The sequence below is a fragment of the Sus scrofa genome, chromosome 10 (genome assembly GCF_054392235.1).
Source record: "Sus scrofa isolate SSC_HxYL_T2T_F1_AM1 chromosome 10, Sscrofa_HxYL_maternal_Yorkshire_Landrace_v2.0, whole genome shotgun sequence".
Lineage (NCBI taxonomy): Eukaryota > Metazoa > Chordata > Mammalia > Artiodactyla > Suidae > Sus > Sus scrofa.
This window is the reverse complement of record NC_139392.1, coordinates 39737501-39755000: the sequence shown is the minus strand read 5'-3', so window position 1 is coordinate 39755000 and position 17500 is coordinate 39737501.

Below are 17500 nucleotides of genomic sequence, written 5' to 3'. Positions count from 1 at the left end.
GGGGGCGGGAGGGAGAGAGACATGGCACAGGCAAGGCAGGGCGGTCACCTGTTCGGGGCAGGGGGAGGGCCGGCAGCACCGGGGAAGGGCGGCAATGCACACGGGGCAAGGGCTGTGAGGCAGGGACGCGGGTGCCTGCCCAGGGAGAGGAGAAAGGACCCAGGCACGCCAGGCAAACCAGCACGGGGTCACACCACCACACACACGAGGGCAGTCCCATGACACCTGGGACACCAGGCGGCCTCAGTCGCCCCAGAGCACTCCACGACCCGGCCCCACCACCAGGGCCCCATGTGCAAAGGCTTCCCCCCCCCTGCCACGTGGGGGGGGGGCTCGTCCGCCTCATCTCACCCATCCGTCCATCTTTCCACCCTCATCTCATCCGTCCTTCACCTAGTCCACCCTCCAGGGCCTGACGCCTGGGGGAAACGCTCCTGAGCGAGGCGGCCCGAACCATGCTCGCTCACCACCTCCACACCACCAGCTGCGACCCCAGGCGAGTGCGGGAAGAACCGACAGGCGGCTCGCAGCGGGGGAGGCAGGGGCAGAGGCCGCCGGGGGACGGGGCGCATCCCCCTCCTCCACTTCCCCTTCCAAGGGGAGGGGCACCACGTGCCCACGCAGCACACAGCCCGGCGCTGGATGCCAAAACCCGGCCCGGCCCGGCGTGACCCTCCCCCAACTCGGAGGGGGGAGGTACAGGCCGCATTAGGCAAAAGAGCAGCGCTTGGCCCCCACCGCGGGGGCCAGCGCACCCCTCGCGCGAGGGCGGCTCTTGCCCACACGCTGTGGCAAGTAGCACCGGCAGCTACTGCCTTGCACACTTCAGAGGGGCGGCGGCTGGGGGGTCCAGGTACCCCAAGGCCCCCCTCTCAGATCGCTAGAGAAGGCTTTCTCACCGAGGGCGCGTCGTGCCCCCCACACCATCGTTCGCCCCTTCGGGGACCCACGGGAGTGGGAACACTCCCAAAAAGTGGGAAGTCAGAAGGGGGGGGGTCTGCGGTATGGGTAAAGCACACAGCCCATGTGAGCGTCCACGGTCAGAGCCGGGAGAGCAAGAGTCTGTGCTGCCACCAGGCTTGCCTTTCAGACTTTTCCACGTGGGTGGAGGGGTGCCACGTCCGGAAAGCCAGACGGGGACCCCCCCTTCACATCTCCCGGCCCACCGCGGTCGCTCTCACGACCACATGCAGCCTTCCCGGTCAAGGGAGAAGCATGGGGCGTGCCGCTCAAGGGCCAAGGGCTGCCCTCACTGGCACACAGTGAGGGAGACCCATGACAAGGGGTCCACCTGAGCCCCTCCCGGGGAGGGGACACAAGCTTCCCCTGCCTTACCGTCTCGACCCCCTCCCCTGAGCTTTAGGAAGCTGCTCGTGGGGCACGCCACCACCACAGTGGGGACCCGAGGGGACTCACCGCTGGGAGAGGAAAACGACACCACCGCTCGGCCTCGGGCATCTGACAGGCAACCCGGAGTACTCCAGGGGCACCACAGAGGACCAGGGGAGGCACGCTCACGCACCCGCAGGGATGCGAAGCATGGCAGCGAGGGAGGCCTCCCCCCCACTTTGGGGAGGGACCGCTCGCAAGGCACACGCCAAGGCGGCAAAGCGAGAATGCCTGCTGCGTCCCAAAGGACCCAGGCCCCCCCCCCCCGACTGACACCCGAAGGCAGCAGGGCGGGAGACCAGAGGTCAGGCTGGAGGCCGCACCCCTGCCTTCCCCCACACCACCCGCAGGTGGGGGAGGAGCAGCGAGGGGCCCGCGACAGAATGAGAGGCGCGGCCCAGCTCACCATGAGCGGCCGTCCCTCATCTGGCGCGGCTTAAGCCCAAGCCCAGGAGAGCGCCACATCACCACATCGATCAGTCCTGGCAGAGCCAGGGAAGAGCCCAGAAGAGGGGAGGGAGGGCCAGCAAAGACAATCACCACGGGGGCCTGCTTCAGCTTCACCGGCACCCCCTCCTCCTCCTCCTCCTCCCCTTCCTCTCTCAGGGGAGAGACAGCGGCTGACAACCCCGGGAGGGAGAACGCCTGACACGTGGCACGGAGCCAACAGGGTGGGGTTGTCCCAGCCGAGCCGCCGGGTGCCCGCAGCAGGGAGGCACACAGGGTAGAAGACCCCACAGGGCCACGCGCCCTGCCGCCCTCGGGTCAGCCAGAGACCGGAGGAGACACCGCAGCACGGGCCAGCTGGATGCACAAGTGAGAGCCGGCGCACAGGCCCAGGCGAGCGGCCCCCACGCGGGGTGCAAAGGGCAGGGTCAGGCCTTGGACAGCAGCCGAAAGCCCAAAGCCCCCCACGTGCATCCAGAGGCCCAAGGTCTCCAGCGACAGGCGCTGAAGAGGATCGTGTCAGCATCTACCTGGTGACAGAAAAGGCGTATTTCGGCCGCGAAAAATGTCCATGCCCAGCAGCGGGGCCCACCCACAGGACGTGGGGGTATCCCCGGAACCCCCATCCGGACACTTGTCCCCCAGCCCTGCCCTAGAGTCGCCAGACCCAGCGCTCTCAGAGCCATCTGGTCGACCCGGGGAGCGTGACCGCAAGGAAGGGACAGGGACATGAAGGAGGTGGAGCCGGCCGGCCAGCCGGGGAAGCCCTTCCCGGCTTGCCCACGCGGGCAGGTATCGGTCTGTCCGGAGCTCCAGACGGGGACTTGGCTCCCCCAAAATCCAGGACACACCATCCAGCTCAGGCCGGTCCCCACCTCCCGACCGATCGACCGACCGACAGGGAAACACTCCGAGGGCGGGGGGCGGGAAATGAGAGCGTGGGAAACGAAGTCTTGTCCAACGACCGGGACCCTACATGGGCACGCCTCAGGCCCAGGTGCACCCTTCCCGGCCACACCCGGGAGCAGGGGGCCGGCGGGGTACCGTCCACCGTCTCCGGATCCATCAGGACTTGGAAAAAAAAATGTTTCCACGGAGGCGCCTCCGACGAACGGACCCCGCGAAGGAAGGCGCCGGGGCCCGAGCCACCCTTTCCGCTCCACCCCTCACGTCTTGTGCCGGTCTAGACCTCGTGAGTACGACTCCGCACGGGCCGGCGGTAGCCATCAGTCGGGGGGCAGGCGGGGAGGGGCCCATGCCGGCATGACGACCGGGAAACAAGCGTGCCGGCCACCGAGCCTGTCGCGCCCTCCAACGCCCTCAGCGCACAACCCGGGCCGCTCCTCACTTCGGGGATGAGAGGCTGGAGGGACCGCAGGCGGGAGTCATTCACGCTCCAAAGGGCGACCCGGGACAAGGCCAGGCCACCCGAGCACAGGCAGTCCCGGGCGCCGCACACCCTCTCCCCTCGCTAGGGAGGCGGCCCGGCCCAGGCCTGGTCGGTCCCCGGGGCCGGAGCGGCAAGAGCGGATGCTGGTCGACCCGGCCAGGCGGCCCCAGAGCCTGCCTGGGGAGCGCGGTGACAGTCACTCCCTCACAGGCCTGCAGGCCCAATCTCCGGTGAGAGAGGGACACTCCCAGGCCTCTGAGCCACCGGAGCTGTCGCCGCCAGTGTCGCCAGCCTCCCGGAACTCTGACTCAGGCCGGATGGCTGAGTCACATCCCTCGCGAAGGTCCCCAAAGCTGCAGAGGGAAGGGACGATATAAAAGCGGACACTAGATGGCACGCGACAACCGCCACCAACGTCACCGGGACAGATCCGGAAGGCCGGCCGGCCGGCGGCGACACAACGACACAGCGCCGGCCACCCAAATGCCCGAGCTCTTCCCGGGGCCGAGGCGCCAGGCGTCCTGCACGACCGCGAAGCTTGCCTCGCGGAGCTGCCTCCTGGCAAGGCACTGCGTGGCGTGATGGCAGCAGATGGAAAGAGGGGGGCGGCGGCGGCGGCGGCGGCGGCGGCGGCGGCGGCGGCGGCGGGGAAGGAGCTGGGAAGAGGTTCTCGCTGTTGCCTAGAAGGAGCCGCGCTCGCTCCCCCAAGCATGTCCCTTCCTGGGCTTGGGAATTCCAGAGAGAAGCCGGCGCGGTGAGGGTGGCACTAGCGAGAGAGATCTCAGGTTCCCCTCCACCTTCTCTTCTCTCCCCCACCCCCACCCCACCTCCCTGCACGGAGCTGGAGGAGGGAGGGAGAGAGGGAGGGTGGGAGGGTAGGCGGGGACTGGCAAAAACGAAACCGGGCAAGCTCTCGGAGAACGACAACGCAGGAGTCGGTTTACCTGCCACCCTTACCGACGGAGACGGTCTGTCAAAAGCAGACAAGCAAAGCCCAGAAGCTTAGGAAGGGAGAGAAGGATACAGTCGATCCTAGGAAAGTGGAAATGAAAATCTCTCTCTGCATAGACTGAGACAAAGTCCAAAGAGAACAAATGGCTGCCTGGGGCAAATGCTCTGGTGGTCAGGTCATAGAAACATGGATTTCAGCATGACTGACCAACCACAATGGAGGGAAAGTACAACGCAACACTATGAGTGTGTGTGTGTGTTGGGGGGGGGGGGTGAACTGAAATCTCATCCAAAACAAAACAAAACAAAACAAAAAAAGGAAAACAACCCCCCCCCAAAAAAAACCCAAAAAACAACAACAGAAGAAGAAGAAGAAGAAGGAAGCCCACGACCAACAGGGTCAAGGCTCCTGCTTTCTCAACGCGGTGGCTCTGGTTGCCCCTGTGTGGTGCAGGTTCCATCTCTGCCTCAGGAAAAACTTCCACTTGCTGCCCGTGGGTGTGGCCAAAAAGTAAAACATAAAGCTGAAACGGGAGGGAGAGGGGGTGGAGAAAACCCGAAACAAACAATAAACTTTGCAAGTCTCAGGATTGCCATCCTGGGGTAGTGGAAACAAATCCGACCAGGAACCATGAGGTTGCAGGTTTGATCCCTGGCTCACTTGTTGGGTTAAGGATCTGGCATTGCCGTGAGCTGTGGTGTCCGTCACAGACGCGGCTCGGATCCCGCGTGGCTGTGCCTGTGGTGTAGGCCGGCAGGTAAGGCTCCGAATTGACCCCTAGCCTGGGAACCTCCATGTGCTGCGGGTGTGGCTCCCCCCCAAAAAAAACCAGAAAGAGAGAGAGAGAGAGAGAGAGAGAGAGAAAGAAAGAAAGAAAGAAAGAAAGAAAGAAAGAAAGAAAGAAAGAAAGAAAGAAAGAAAGAGAAAGAAAGAAAGGAAGGAAAGAGAAAGATAGAGAGAGAGAAAGAAAGAAAGAAAGAAAGAAAGAAAGAAAGAAAGAAAGAAAGAAAGAAAGAAAGAAAGAAAGAAAAAGAAAGGAGAAAGAAAGGAAGAAAGGAAGGAAGGAAAGAGAAAGAAAGAAAGAAAAGAAAAAGAAAGAGAGAGAGAGAAAAGAAAGAAAGGAAGAAAGGAAGGAAGGAAAGAAAAAGAAGGAAAAAGAAATCCATCTTGGAGTTCCCGCTGTGCCTAGGTCACAGCTGAGCCTCAAGTTCGATCCCTGGCACAGGAAAGGCAGTGCAGCAGGAAAAAAAAAAAAAAAAAAAAAAAAGAACAACTCCATCTTGCTGGTTGGGCAGGGGAGATGCAATTGCCGGATGACATTCCACAACTCTGCCAAACTGGCAAAACCACGACGCACTTAGTACAGGAGTCATTGAAGACATGGATGTGAAAGCATCTTCTTGCTATCGATTCATTTCCCACAATCCCAGGAAGAGCCATTGGAACAGGGCTCCCATTCCTGGCACGATATCTTTTCTAGGTGTGGGTGGATGCATCTTTTCTCATGGTTGTTTTCCTTTTGACCAAACTTAACTTCAGCCTCCACCATGTCATCTTTTGGGCTCTCAAGCCTGCCATGAGAATATGGTCACCAAAGTCCTCGCCCAGAGGCACCTTTGCCCAGCACCAGTGCCGCCGTCTCCCCCCACCTCCTCCTCCTCCTCCTCCTCCTCCAACCCCCGCCAAGCACCCCACCCCCCACCCCGCTTTGTATTGTTCAGCTGTCTTGCACTGGTCTCTCACACGGTGGCGGTGTGGTCCTACGCATGTCTCCCAACCACATTCAAGTGGACTTCCGGGATCATCATTTTCTGTTTCCTAACTGCACTTTCGTCGTTCTTAGGAGGTTTGCTTCCCTCCCCGCCTCCCCCCCACCCCCCGCGCGCGCGCGCGCGCCCACGCTTGGTGTTGAATCGGAGCTGCATCTGCTAGCCTGAGCCACAGCCACAGCAACGGCGGGATCCGAGCCACATCTGAGACCTTATGCCACAGCTCGCGGAAAAATGCCAGATCCTTAAACCCCTGAGCGAGGCCAGGGATCAAACCTGCCACCTCGTGATTCCTAGTCCGATTCGTTTCTGCCCCGCCATGACAGGAATTCCTTCCTGTGTTCTTTTGGGTCATGGTTGTTTCCAGCTCCACAGAATTCCTCCCCGTGCTCATGTGACATCTGGGATGTGGCGGGGGGCGGGCCGCAAGGTTTTGTTCCCCTACAGTCATGCCTTGAAAAAAGTCTTGTACAACGTTTCACAGTCCAGATCCAGAAGCTGAATCCGCAGCCGGTTCCATCTCATGAAACCGATCTCCCAGCCCAGGAAAACCAAAGGTCGTGGTTGGAGCCCGTGATAAACCCCAGGTCTGAGTCCCGAGCACTGCTGCTCAGGGAAGATTTCGAGGTGTCAGGGTCCAAGGATCCTCCTGGGCACTTGGAAATGTCTCCGATGTGTGCAGGCAGGCATGAGGATGAGAAGGGGCTAAAGAGGGGCAGAGGGTGGTGATCTCTTGTCGGTGGATGTCAAGGGTTGGCGCTTCCTTTTGTGGATCTCCCGGAAAAGTCAAATGTGGGAGAAAAACTGGACCCGTGAGTTCGAGGAGAGGGATGGCCAGAGAAAACCAGAAGAATTCCATCTGCCGACCATTGGGTAGGTAGGAGGGCAAAAACCGAAACCTCAAGCATGAGATGAACAGAACCACATGCTTCTAGCCATCCATAAACCCCGTAAGATAAGATCGTTTCTGCTGAGATACCCTCTCCCTCCCCCCACCCACCCAGGGCGAAGGATCCCTGGGTGGTGGCAGAGGGGTGGGCATGGAACTTCCACAGGCCCTGGGGACACACCCCACCCCACCCCCAAGAAACCCCTAGAAGCTTGGAATTCTGATGTCTGTGGTGTGATGACCATAAACACTGGCTTTTGTGCCATGTCTGCTAGAAGATATGGTTTCCATGACAAATAAAGTGATTTTTAGCAAGTTTTTCTCCACTTGAGATGTATTGAAAATACGTCTTCATTCAGGGGGAGGTAGGTGTAGGTGACAGACGTGGCCACTCAGCTCAGATCGGGTGATCTGGCAGGGCATAGCTCTGGCTGAGGTGCAGGCCAGCAGCTACAGCTCCGATTCTTCAACCCCTAGCCCAGGGAACTTCCATATCCCGAGGGTGCACTCCTAAAAAACAAAAAACAAAATGAACAACACACAAAGAGGGAGCATCTCATCGATGGCAGACCAAATTCCAATGTATATGTATATGTGTACATAGGTATGTACGTATGGATGTGTGTGTGTATGTGTATATTATCGAGAGAGAGAGAGAGAGAGAGAGAGAGAGAGAGAGGATTTTTTAGAGCCATAACTGTGGCATACGGAAGTTCCCAAACCAGGGGTCGAACCGGCATACATGGATACTAGTCGGGTTTGTTACCACTGAGCCACAACAGGAACTCCCCACATTCCAATATTTAATGAGAAAATACATTTTTGATGCTTTAGGCAACCCTGCAAACACCCTTATTTAAGTGACTGGACTTAACAAAAAGGAATCCCTAGCACCTAGTAACAGAGCAAAGATAAAGAAGCACAAGGCAGGAATTCCCGTTGTGGCTCGGTGGAAACGAACCCGACTAGCATTGACCCCTAACCTGGGAACCTACAAAATGGCACATGTGAAGCCCTAAAAGAAGACTACACACACACACACACACACACACACACACACACACACACACACACACACACACACACACACACACGGCACAGACAGATGCGAAAGGAAAAGAAAAGGAAGGAAAAAAGAAAAGGGAAGAAAGAGAGAAATGAACAGGCAGAACAAGCCATTGTGAATGATCTCTAGGGACAGGTATTTTTCTCCAAGCATAATTTTATTTTTCCCCAAGTGATACCAGACCTCTCTCTCTCTCTCTCTCACACACACACACACACACACACACACACACACACACACTCTCCCTCTCTCTCTCTCTTTGAAAAAATTTATGTATTTAGTGGAGTTCCCATTGTGACTCAGCAGGTAGGAATCTGAGTAGCATCCATGAGAGTGCTGGTTTGATCCCTGGCCTCGCTCAGTGGGTGAAAGATCTGGCATTGCCCTGAACTGTGGTGTAGGTTGCAGACACAGATCGGACCTGGTGTTGCTGTGTCTGTGGTGTAGGCCAGTGGCTCAAGCTCTGATTCCCTAGCCTGGGAACCTCCGTGTGCCGTGAGTGCCACCCGAAGAAAGCAAGGGGAAAAAAAAAAAAAAAAGAAACATAAAAACCTGGATTGGGGAGATCCCATTGTGGCTCATTGGTAACAAAGCTGAGGAGCACCCACGAGGATGCAGATTCGATCCTGGGGTGGGGGGGGGGGGTGCTGGTGCTGGTGGTGCTGAGGTGTGTGCGTGTGGGGTGATAAATAGGTTACCTCTGGCTTCTGGGGGGTGAGAGTCAGCATGCTTTTCCTGCACCTGCTGCTCCTGGGCAATTATTTAGTTTTGGTTTCTTGTTCCTTTGTTTTTGTGGTCCTGCATTGTGGTGAGTACTGGTGTAAGTGGCAGGTTCCTATTTGATCCGACATTTCTTTGGCTCTGGTGTCGGTTGACAGCCATGGTCATGACTGGTGGTGGTTGTTAAGTCTCCAGGAGTTCCACGCAACATTCTGATTGTCTTTCTTCCTTGGGCTTTGGCTGCAGCCTCCCCCCCCCCCCTCCCCCCATCATATGGAGGTTCCCGGGCTAGGGGCCGAATCAGACCTACAACTGCTGGGGTGTATGCCACAGTCACAAGCACCATCAGATCCAAGCTGCGTCTGCAACCTACACCGCAGCGCAAGGTGATGCCACCAGATCCTAAACCCACTGTGGAAGGCCTGGGATCGAACCTGCAACCTCATGGTTCCTGGTTGGATTCCTTTCCACTATTCCACGACGGGAACTCCTGGGCTTTGGCTTTTGACAGGTGGAGGGACACAGCTTTCTGAAACGGTGGGGCCAGGGCAAGGCATAGAAACATAAGATGGATGTGAGCCTGCGCCTATTCTTTTCTCGTGTGCTGGGAAGATAAGGTGGCTCTTGCCAGCTGGGATTTCATTTCCCCACAAACGATCAGGCTCTTAAGGTATCAGGCAGGGAAGAGGGAGAGTCAGAGTTCCCATTGTGGCTCAGTGGTTAATGAATCTGACTAGGAACCATGAGGTTGCAGGTTCCATCCCTGGCCTTGCTCAGTGGGTTAAGGATCCAGCATTGCCGTGAGCTGTGGTGCAGGTTGCAGACGTGGCTCAGATCCCGCGTTGCTGTGGGTCTGGTGCAGGCCAGCGGCTACAGCTCCGATTGGACCCCTGGCAGGGGAACTTCCATATGCCGCAGGAGCGGCCCTAGAAAAGGCAAAAAGCCGAAGGAAGGGGGGGGGGGGGGGACAGAAGAAGAGTGAGAATCAGGGTCGGAAGAACATGGGGAAATCGGTGCTAGGTGCCTGGGTGTGTGAGTTCACACGGAATGCTAGCCCAGACCCCTGGCCAGCCACATTTGGGGTATCTATCAACTTGACTCTCCACTCTCCAGCTCACCTGGGTGGTGCTGCCCTGCCCTGCCCTGCTCATGTAAGACCTGGCTCCTCCAGGGATGGCTTTGCACCAGAGGGAGACGGGGCAAAGTCACTGAGCTTAAGGTAATTTCTCCAAGAGAGACTCTGGGAGAAGGAGACCAGCTGGATTTCTGTGTGTTCATTTTTCTTCCTGTCTGCTTGTTTGGTGCAGGCCAGTCCATGTGCCGAGACATTCAGAAACTCTGTACTAGCTGAGACTCAGACCTTGTTCCGAAATAAGCAAAGGGACTTTGAGCTGGGATCACTCCCTGACAAGTAGCTAGCAAAGAAGTTTCCCTTAGCTCTCAGGCCCCATCCCTGCCCTCAGGCGGGTGGGTGTGGGGAGGGGGTGGGGGGGGAGGGGAGGGGCTCGTTCAGGCAGGCAGGCAAGCAGGCAGGCAGGCAGGCAGGCAGGCAGGCAGGCAGGCATGCAGGCAGGCGCTGGTTCATTAGTCCCGCACCCCCCCACTCCCGGCCCCAGCTGCCCGCCCCACCCCCCACCCCCGGCCGCCATCCCTGCTGCGCCGCCTCTCGCTTCCCAAATCGCCTGGACTCACGCCCGGGAAGGGGGGGAGGGGAGATCAGGAAGATCCAGGCCTCAGGGCCTGGGTTCAATCACTTCATTCAAATGCAGAAACTCTCCAGTCAAGTCAGAGGTGGTGACTTTTCCTGGAGCTTCTCTTTAGGGAAAGTGTTTTTTTTCCCCCCTTTCCCCAATTTCCCTACCCTCAGGCTGCCCCTCGCAGACTGCATGGAGGGGGGTGGGGGAGGATGTGTGCACGAAACTCGCCTCGTGTCAGGCCAAAGGAGCCCCCGCCATTTCCCAACCCGGGAAACCCCGCAAAACTTCTGGAGCATGTTGGCCTTGGTGTGGGAATGGACATCTTCACTTGCCATCTTCCTTTGCACGAGGAGGAGATTTTCATCTCCTGCTGTCTGGGGGCCAGAAAGGAGGGCCAGAGTGTCCCTTTTGTGTGGGCCGGTCCTTAAGTCATTTTACCTCACAGGAATCACCCACATAGGGCATGGAGACACGTTTGGGGTCCGCCTCCTCCGAGACGTCCCGGGAAACTTCACGTGTGAAAAACTGTGCTGGGGAGGTCCCATCGTGGTGCAGAAGTGGAAATAAATGCAACTAGGAACCATGAGGTGGCAGGTTCCATGCTCAGCCTCGCTCACTGGGTTACGAATCCCACGTTGCCATGAGCTGTGGGTAGAGGAGAGTGAGAAGGAGAGGGAGGGAGAGGGAGGGAGAGATCCTCCATTTCATGGAACTGGTTTCCTTGTTTTGAGATGACGTCGCTTTGGTGAAACAGTTGTCAGATGGCCTCTCAAAAGGCGGTGATGTGGATGGGCTCCCCGAACCAGGCCCACAGAAACCAAAGGAACGAAGGGGTTAATCCTTGGAGCCAGAGTTCCCTCCTCTGAAACTGAAACCAAGCTCAAGCCCCGGAGTGCTGGTGTGTTGGAGCCAGAGACATTGTTACAGCTAAAAGCTACTTTGAAATAGTCTCCGTTAGGTTATGGCTTGCCTTGGCCCACGAACTTATGACTAATGACTACTGTCGAGTCAGAGTTGTAGTGAACCTGGTGTTTTCTCTACCCTTGAAACACTCCCTAAGGATTGCGACCCCCCCCCACCCCCCGCCCCACGCCCGCCCCGTGGATGAGCAATCTTCACTCCAGAGAGAAGGTCAAAATGCCATAACCCCAAAGACACTGGAAACATTCCATGGACCACCTGACTCCAGCCTTGATGACTTTGAAATGGTCTATCCTAATCTCCTATCCAGGGAGAAGAATGCAAGCACCCTGATGCTTCTAGACAGCTCCGCCACCCCCATGCCTACCATTAAGCTAAACCTATAGAACCCCTTGCTATCCCCTCTCAAGGGAGGACACAGTTTTGAGGTCCTTAGCCTGCTGTGGCCTCCTTAGCCTGGCAAAGCAATAAAGCTGTTCTTTATGCTTCACCCCAAAACTCTGTCTCTGAGACTTAATTGGAGCTGGAGTACCAAGGCCGGTTTGGGCTGCCAACCTTTCCTGGAACTTTCAAACTGTTACATATGAAGAACGGAGCCGGTGACTCTGTGTGTGTGTGCGTGTGCGTGTGAGAGAGACACAGAGAGACAGACAGAGACAGTGAGTGAGACAGAGGGAAGAGAGAGGGAGAGGGGAAAGTCCCTTCAGTCTTTTGTTTTGTCGGTTTGTTTGTTTGTTTGTTTGTTTTGTCTTTTTGCCATTTCTTGGGCCGCTCCCATGGCATATGGAGGTTCCCAGGCTAGGGGTCGAATCGGAGCCATAGCTGCCAGCCTACGCCAGAGCCACAGCAACGTGGGATCCGAGCCGTGTCTGCGACCGACACCACAGCTCACGGCAACGCTGGATCCTTAACCCACTGAGTGAGGGCAGGGATCGAACCCGCAACCTCACGGTTCCTAGTCGGATTCGTTAACCACGGAGCCATGACGGGAACGCCCCTTCAGTCTTTTGAAAGGCCCCTCTGAGAATGCCGTCAGGTGTTGGGGCCAACTTTCCGAGGGGCTCTTAGAGAAATGAACACAGGGTGATGGTTTCACTCTCAGAGACACTCTCAGAGACCATTTCTCTGATGTGTTCATCGAGGGACTCCACTAGCTTCCGTTTTCAGGGCCTCGGGACAAGCGATACGTGTTCTCATCCACAAGGATGCCAGGTCCAAAGGGTGGGAGAAAATGGGAAACGCTCATGAAGAGAGTTGTAGCCAGAGATGGAAGGCAACTGGAAAAACTTCAGGATCCAGTCCAGTTTTCCAGCCACTGAGTTTCTGACTTCTGGAAGGATTTGGGTAGGGAGGAAAAGGTCAAGGATTCTCCATCCCTCTGACAGAGGTATAAGTTACAAAGTAGATGTACATCTTTTGAGAAAGAAACGAACAAACAAAGAAACAAACAAACAAACAATTTTTGTCCCTTTGTCTTTATCAGGAAAAGTGAAAGATGGAGAGAGGGAGGGAGGGTGGGTTGGATGGATGGATTTGGGGGGCGGGGAGAAGATTCTTAGATCCTAATGACCCAATGCTTTCTCTAGTCCTGGGCCTTTAGGTAGGTGATATATCTATATCTATATCTGTATATCTATATCTATCTGTATACACACACACACAGACACACACAGACACACGCACACACACACACACACACACACACACACACACAGACACACACACACACACACAGACACACACACGTAGTTATTTTCTGTTTCTAGGGCTGCACCCATGGCACATGGAGGTTCCCAGGCTAGGGGTCCAATCGGAGCCGTAGCCACCGGCCTACACCAGAGCCAGCACAACGCGGGATCCGAGCCCTGTCTGCGACCTACACCAGAGCTCACGGCAACACCCGATCCTGAACCCAACGAGCGAGGCCAGGGATCGAACCCGCACCCTCAGGCCTCCTAGTCGGATTCGTCCAGCCATGACGGGAACTCCTACATATGTATATAGTATGCATATAGTATATCTTTTTTTAACGCCCACGCCCCAGCCCTATGGAAGTTCCCAGACTCACGGTCGAATCAGAACTGTAGCTGCGGGCCTACCCCACCGCCACAGCAACACGGGATCCTTAACCCACCAAGCGAGGCCAGGGGAGGGATCGAACCCACATCCTCACGGATCCTAGTCGGGTTCATTACCGCTGAGCCCTGATGGGAACTGCAGGGGACATCTTCTTTTTTTTTTTTTTTTTTTTTTTTAAGATGTAAGTTTGTTGTGGTTGTTGGTTGTTGTTGTTGCTTTAGCTCGGCGTACAGTGGGCTTGCTTACAATGTTGTGTTCGTTTCAGGTGTACAGTCAAGGGGATTCAGTGATCCATCTACATCCATCTATCCCTCCGTTCTTTCTTTTTCAGCGTCTTTTCCCCTCTAGGTGATTCCAGAATATTGGGCCATTCCTTCCTTGTTGGTGGGAACACCAGCGTGAAAAAAAACCATCACGGGGGAGTTCCTGTCGTGGCACCATGGAAGCGCATCCGACGAGGAACCTTTGCAGGGAAGGGTGTGGGTTCGATCCCTGGCCTCGCTCAGGGGGGCGGTAAGGATCCGGCAGGCAGTGCCGTGAGCTGTGGTGTCGGTCGCAGACGCGGCTCGGATCCCACATGGCTGTGCCTGTGGCGTAGGCCAGCAGCCGTAGCTCCGATTCAACCCCTCGCTTGGGAACTTCCATATGCCACGAGGGCAGCCCTAAAAAGCAGAGGGGGAAAAAGAAATCATGAGGGCGGGGGAGAGGGATCCATGAGGAGGATGGGATGAACATATACACACACGAGTCTCTATCCAATAGATGACGAACAGGGACCCCTACGCCACCTTCTGGAATCCAAACGCCAAAACCACAAAGCAGAGTTCCCGCCATGGCGCAGTGGAAATGAATCCGACCAGGAACCATGAGGTTGCAGGTTCGATCCCTGTCCACCTCGCTCAGTGGGTAAAGGATCCAGTGTTGCCGTGAGCTGTGGTGTTGGTCCCAGACGCGGCTCGGACCTGGCATTCCTGTTTCTGTGGTGTAGGAGGCCAGCAGCTAAAGCCTCCGATTCGATCCGTCATCTGGGAACCTCCATATGCCGTGGGTGTGGCCCTCAAAACACACACACACACACACACACACGCACACGCACACGCACACGCACGCGCACGCACGCACGCACACGCGCACGCACGCACACACACTCTGGAACCCCCTAAATGGGAGAAAACCGGACACAGTAGTTTTTTAGGGGTCCAGTCTCTGTGACAGGTGAGGATATCAGGCTTGCATCGAGGGAGGGAAGGCTTCACCCCACGCAGAAAACACACCCACCTACCCACCGACCCACCTTCCTTCCTTCCTTCCTTCCTTCATGAGAGAACAGTTGGATGACCCATCCTAAGTGTCGGTTGAATGAAGTCTAGTTACCAGGGTTCAGAGTGGGGGAGGGAGAGGGGTAGGAAGTCTGAAGCCTCTGGCGACTCTCCGAAATGTTCTCCCCCCAGGGTGACAGAGCCGGCAGGTCAGGCACTGCCTTCTCTAGAAACCTTCCTGCCCATGTCCAAGGGGGTGTGGGGGGTTGGGGGTGTGGGGCAGGGAGTGGGTCAGGGAGCCTGGAGAAACACAGACCACCAAGCGGCCATTCTCCCGTCGCCCCGACTGTTTGTTGAATGAACATAATGGACGTGATCCAAGTCTGCCACGCCGCCGCCGCCGCCGCCGCCGCCGCCGCCACCACCACTTTCTCCATCATCTCCCCCACCCTCTTGCCTGCAGCCATCTTTGAAAAGGCTGCTGTTGTCGCTGCCTTTGCATGAAAGTGAGTGAGGACCCCTCCCTAATACGGAGTGTTTCAGTCCCTGGTGTCTCTGACAGCTCGCTCATGTATTGGTTGTGAACCATCTTGCCTTGAGGATTTGGAGGATTCGTGAACATTGCAGGAGCCATGGGAGCAGTGAAGTCCTTATCGCCAACCCGACACCCCCCCCCCCCAAATTTCGTGGCAGGGAGCACACTTTTCTTTCACCCAAGAGATTTATTTCCTGCTTTCCGAAGAGAGAAGGAAAGGAGGGTCAGAATGGTCCTCTGGTGTCTGGTGTCCTGTCCCTTTCATTGCACACACTCCTAGTGCCACTGCGGGAGGCACGTTCGGGGCGCGGGGTGGGGTGGGGGGGGACCTGCTGCACGCACCCGCCCCTCACTTTCAAATGCGAAACTCAAGGAGGATGTGAATGTCCTTCACGCCACCGATCAGGTGAACGGGATGGCTTTCTAGGGAAATCCTGGTGTTTCCTTTCACTGCCATGACGAACACCCAGAAACAACCCTGTAAGTTCATACAACTTTGTCAGTCAACTGTATTCCAATAAAATGAAAAAGCAAGACACAGACACACCCAGACACACACACCCACACGCACACACACACGCGCGCACACACACGCACCCCAACCCAGAACCAAACACCCTCTCCTGAAATGGGGGGGGCGGGCCCACCGGAGAATGAGCAAGAGAATTCCAGAGTCGGTAGGAAAGTGTCATCTGCAGCGGTGTGAGAAACCCCAAGCTCTTTTCTTCCTGTCAAGGTGAATAAACTTTGTTAATGGGAGTGGGTGCCCTCAGTGTGCCCTCCGAGAGGAAAGGCAGGGAGCATTTTCTCCCTGAAGAGCTTAGTGCTGTCATAGCACTGACGGACAGGATGAACGATCGGTGAGAGGTGGCAGCAGCAGTGGTGGCCGCCTGCACTGCCTGGGCGGATTGGAAACATAGACGAGCCACCAAGACTGCGTGTGACACCCCCGTGCCGCCCCCCCCCCCCCCCCCCCCGTCTGTACAGTGACAAGAGTCCTTTGGGGGAAAAGGGGGGGTGGGTGCTCTTCCAGTGTGTCTGTCTGCATTCATCAGGTGTGGGAGAGAAGACAGATGTTTGTTTCCACTATCGTTCGGAGGACTTGCCCAAGAGTACCACGTGCCCCCAAAAGATAGCACCGGAAGAGAGATGCACGAGGTTTCTGAATGCATGCCGTGGGTGCTCCAGGCTGCCTCCAGGCCGCCCCCTCGCCCTCCCCCTCGCCCTCCCCCTCCCCCTTGCCAGAGGCAGACGTTCCTTGAAACAGCTGGCTTTGAACTTGGGCTTCTAGAGGAAGGTTTTTCTCCTGCTTTCAAGACGGGAAGAAGAGGGTGTCCGTCTCACATCCGTCCTTTCCGGGGGGGGGGGGGGGACCCGCTTTGGTGTGCTTGTGAGGGAGAGAGACAGAGACAGACAGGGAGGGACGGAGGATAGGCAGACAGTGAGAGGCAGAATCAGAGGGAGAAAGAGGAGGAGGGGAGAGAGACAGAGAAAGTGAAACAGAGCTAGGTATAGAGGACGCTGTGGCTGGGTCGTATTCTGCGTGTTCTCAGTGAAGTCGTCCTAAGGCCTCTGGAGGTCCAGATCACTGCTTGGGGCCGGAAGTCTGTCTGCCCTTCCCTACCCATCTGAAGAGCTGTGGTTTGGGCTTTCCAGCCGGGAACCCCTCTTTCTGCCTCTTTGTCCAACACACAAGGTTCGTGGGACCCAGAAATCCCATTCTGAGAGCACCCTAGGAACAGTCCTTTCCATACGGCGCAGGAGGCCCCTGTGCCAAGAGATCCAAAGTCTGGAGCCTCTGTTCTCCCCCCCCCCCCCTTCCCTCCACGGACAAAATCTTGCCTTGTATTCCTTTTTTTCTCAGGGACTCTGAAGGACATGTATCATTGTACAACCATGGGGAAGACGCTTCCATTCCCTCTGGAATGATGGATGTGGTCGCATGTCTCAAGGAGGCTCCAATTCTTTGAGCAGGACTCCCGATGGTGCCATCCCATCGTCCCTCCCCTCCCCTCCCCTCCCCTCCCCTCCGGCTCGCTCGGTCGGTCACGGTTCCCCTCCTTTTTCCTCCCCTCCAGGTTATCTTCAGGTCTGCCACCCACTTGTAACTCCTCCCCCACTTGGAAGTGGCCTCTTCCGGCCCCGAACTTGGTCGTCCCAGGCCCACCCCGGGAGCCATCTGGCGGACCTTTTCGGAGACTATAAAAAGCAGCTTACGGCAGGGGGCGTCGCAGGACCAACGAACGCATCGGGATGGATCGCTGTGTGGCGACATGGATTCTCCAGGCAGGGCAGGCATAAGGCCTGGACTCTTTCCTCCTGGAGCCCGTTTCTTCATCCGTGGCCTTGAAGACGAACCACGCCGACCACGGACCGTGGACCTTGGC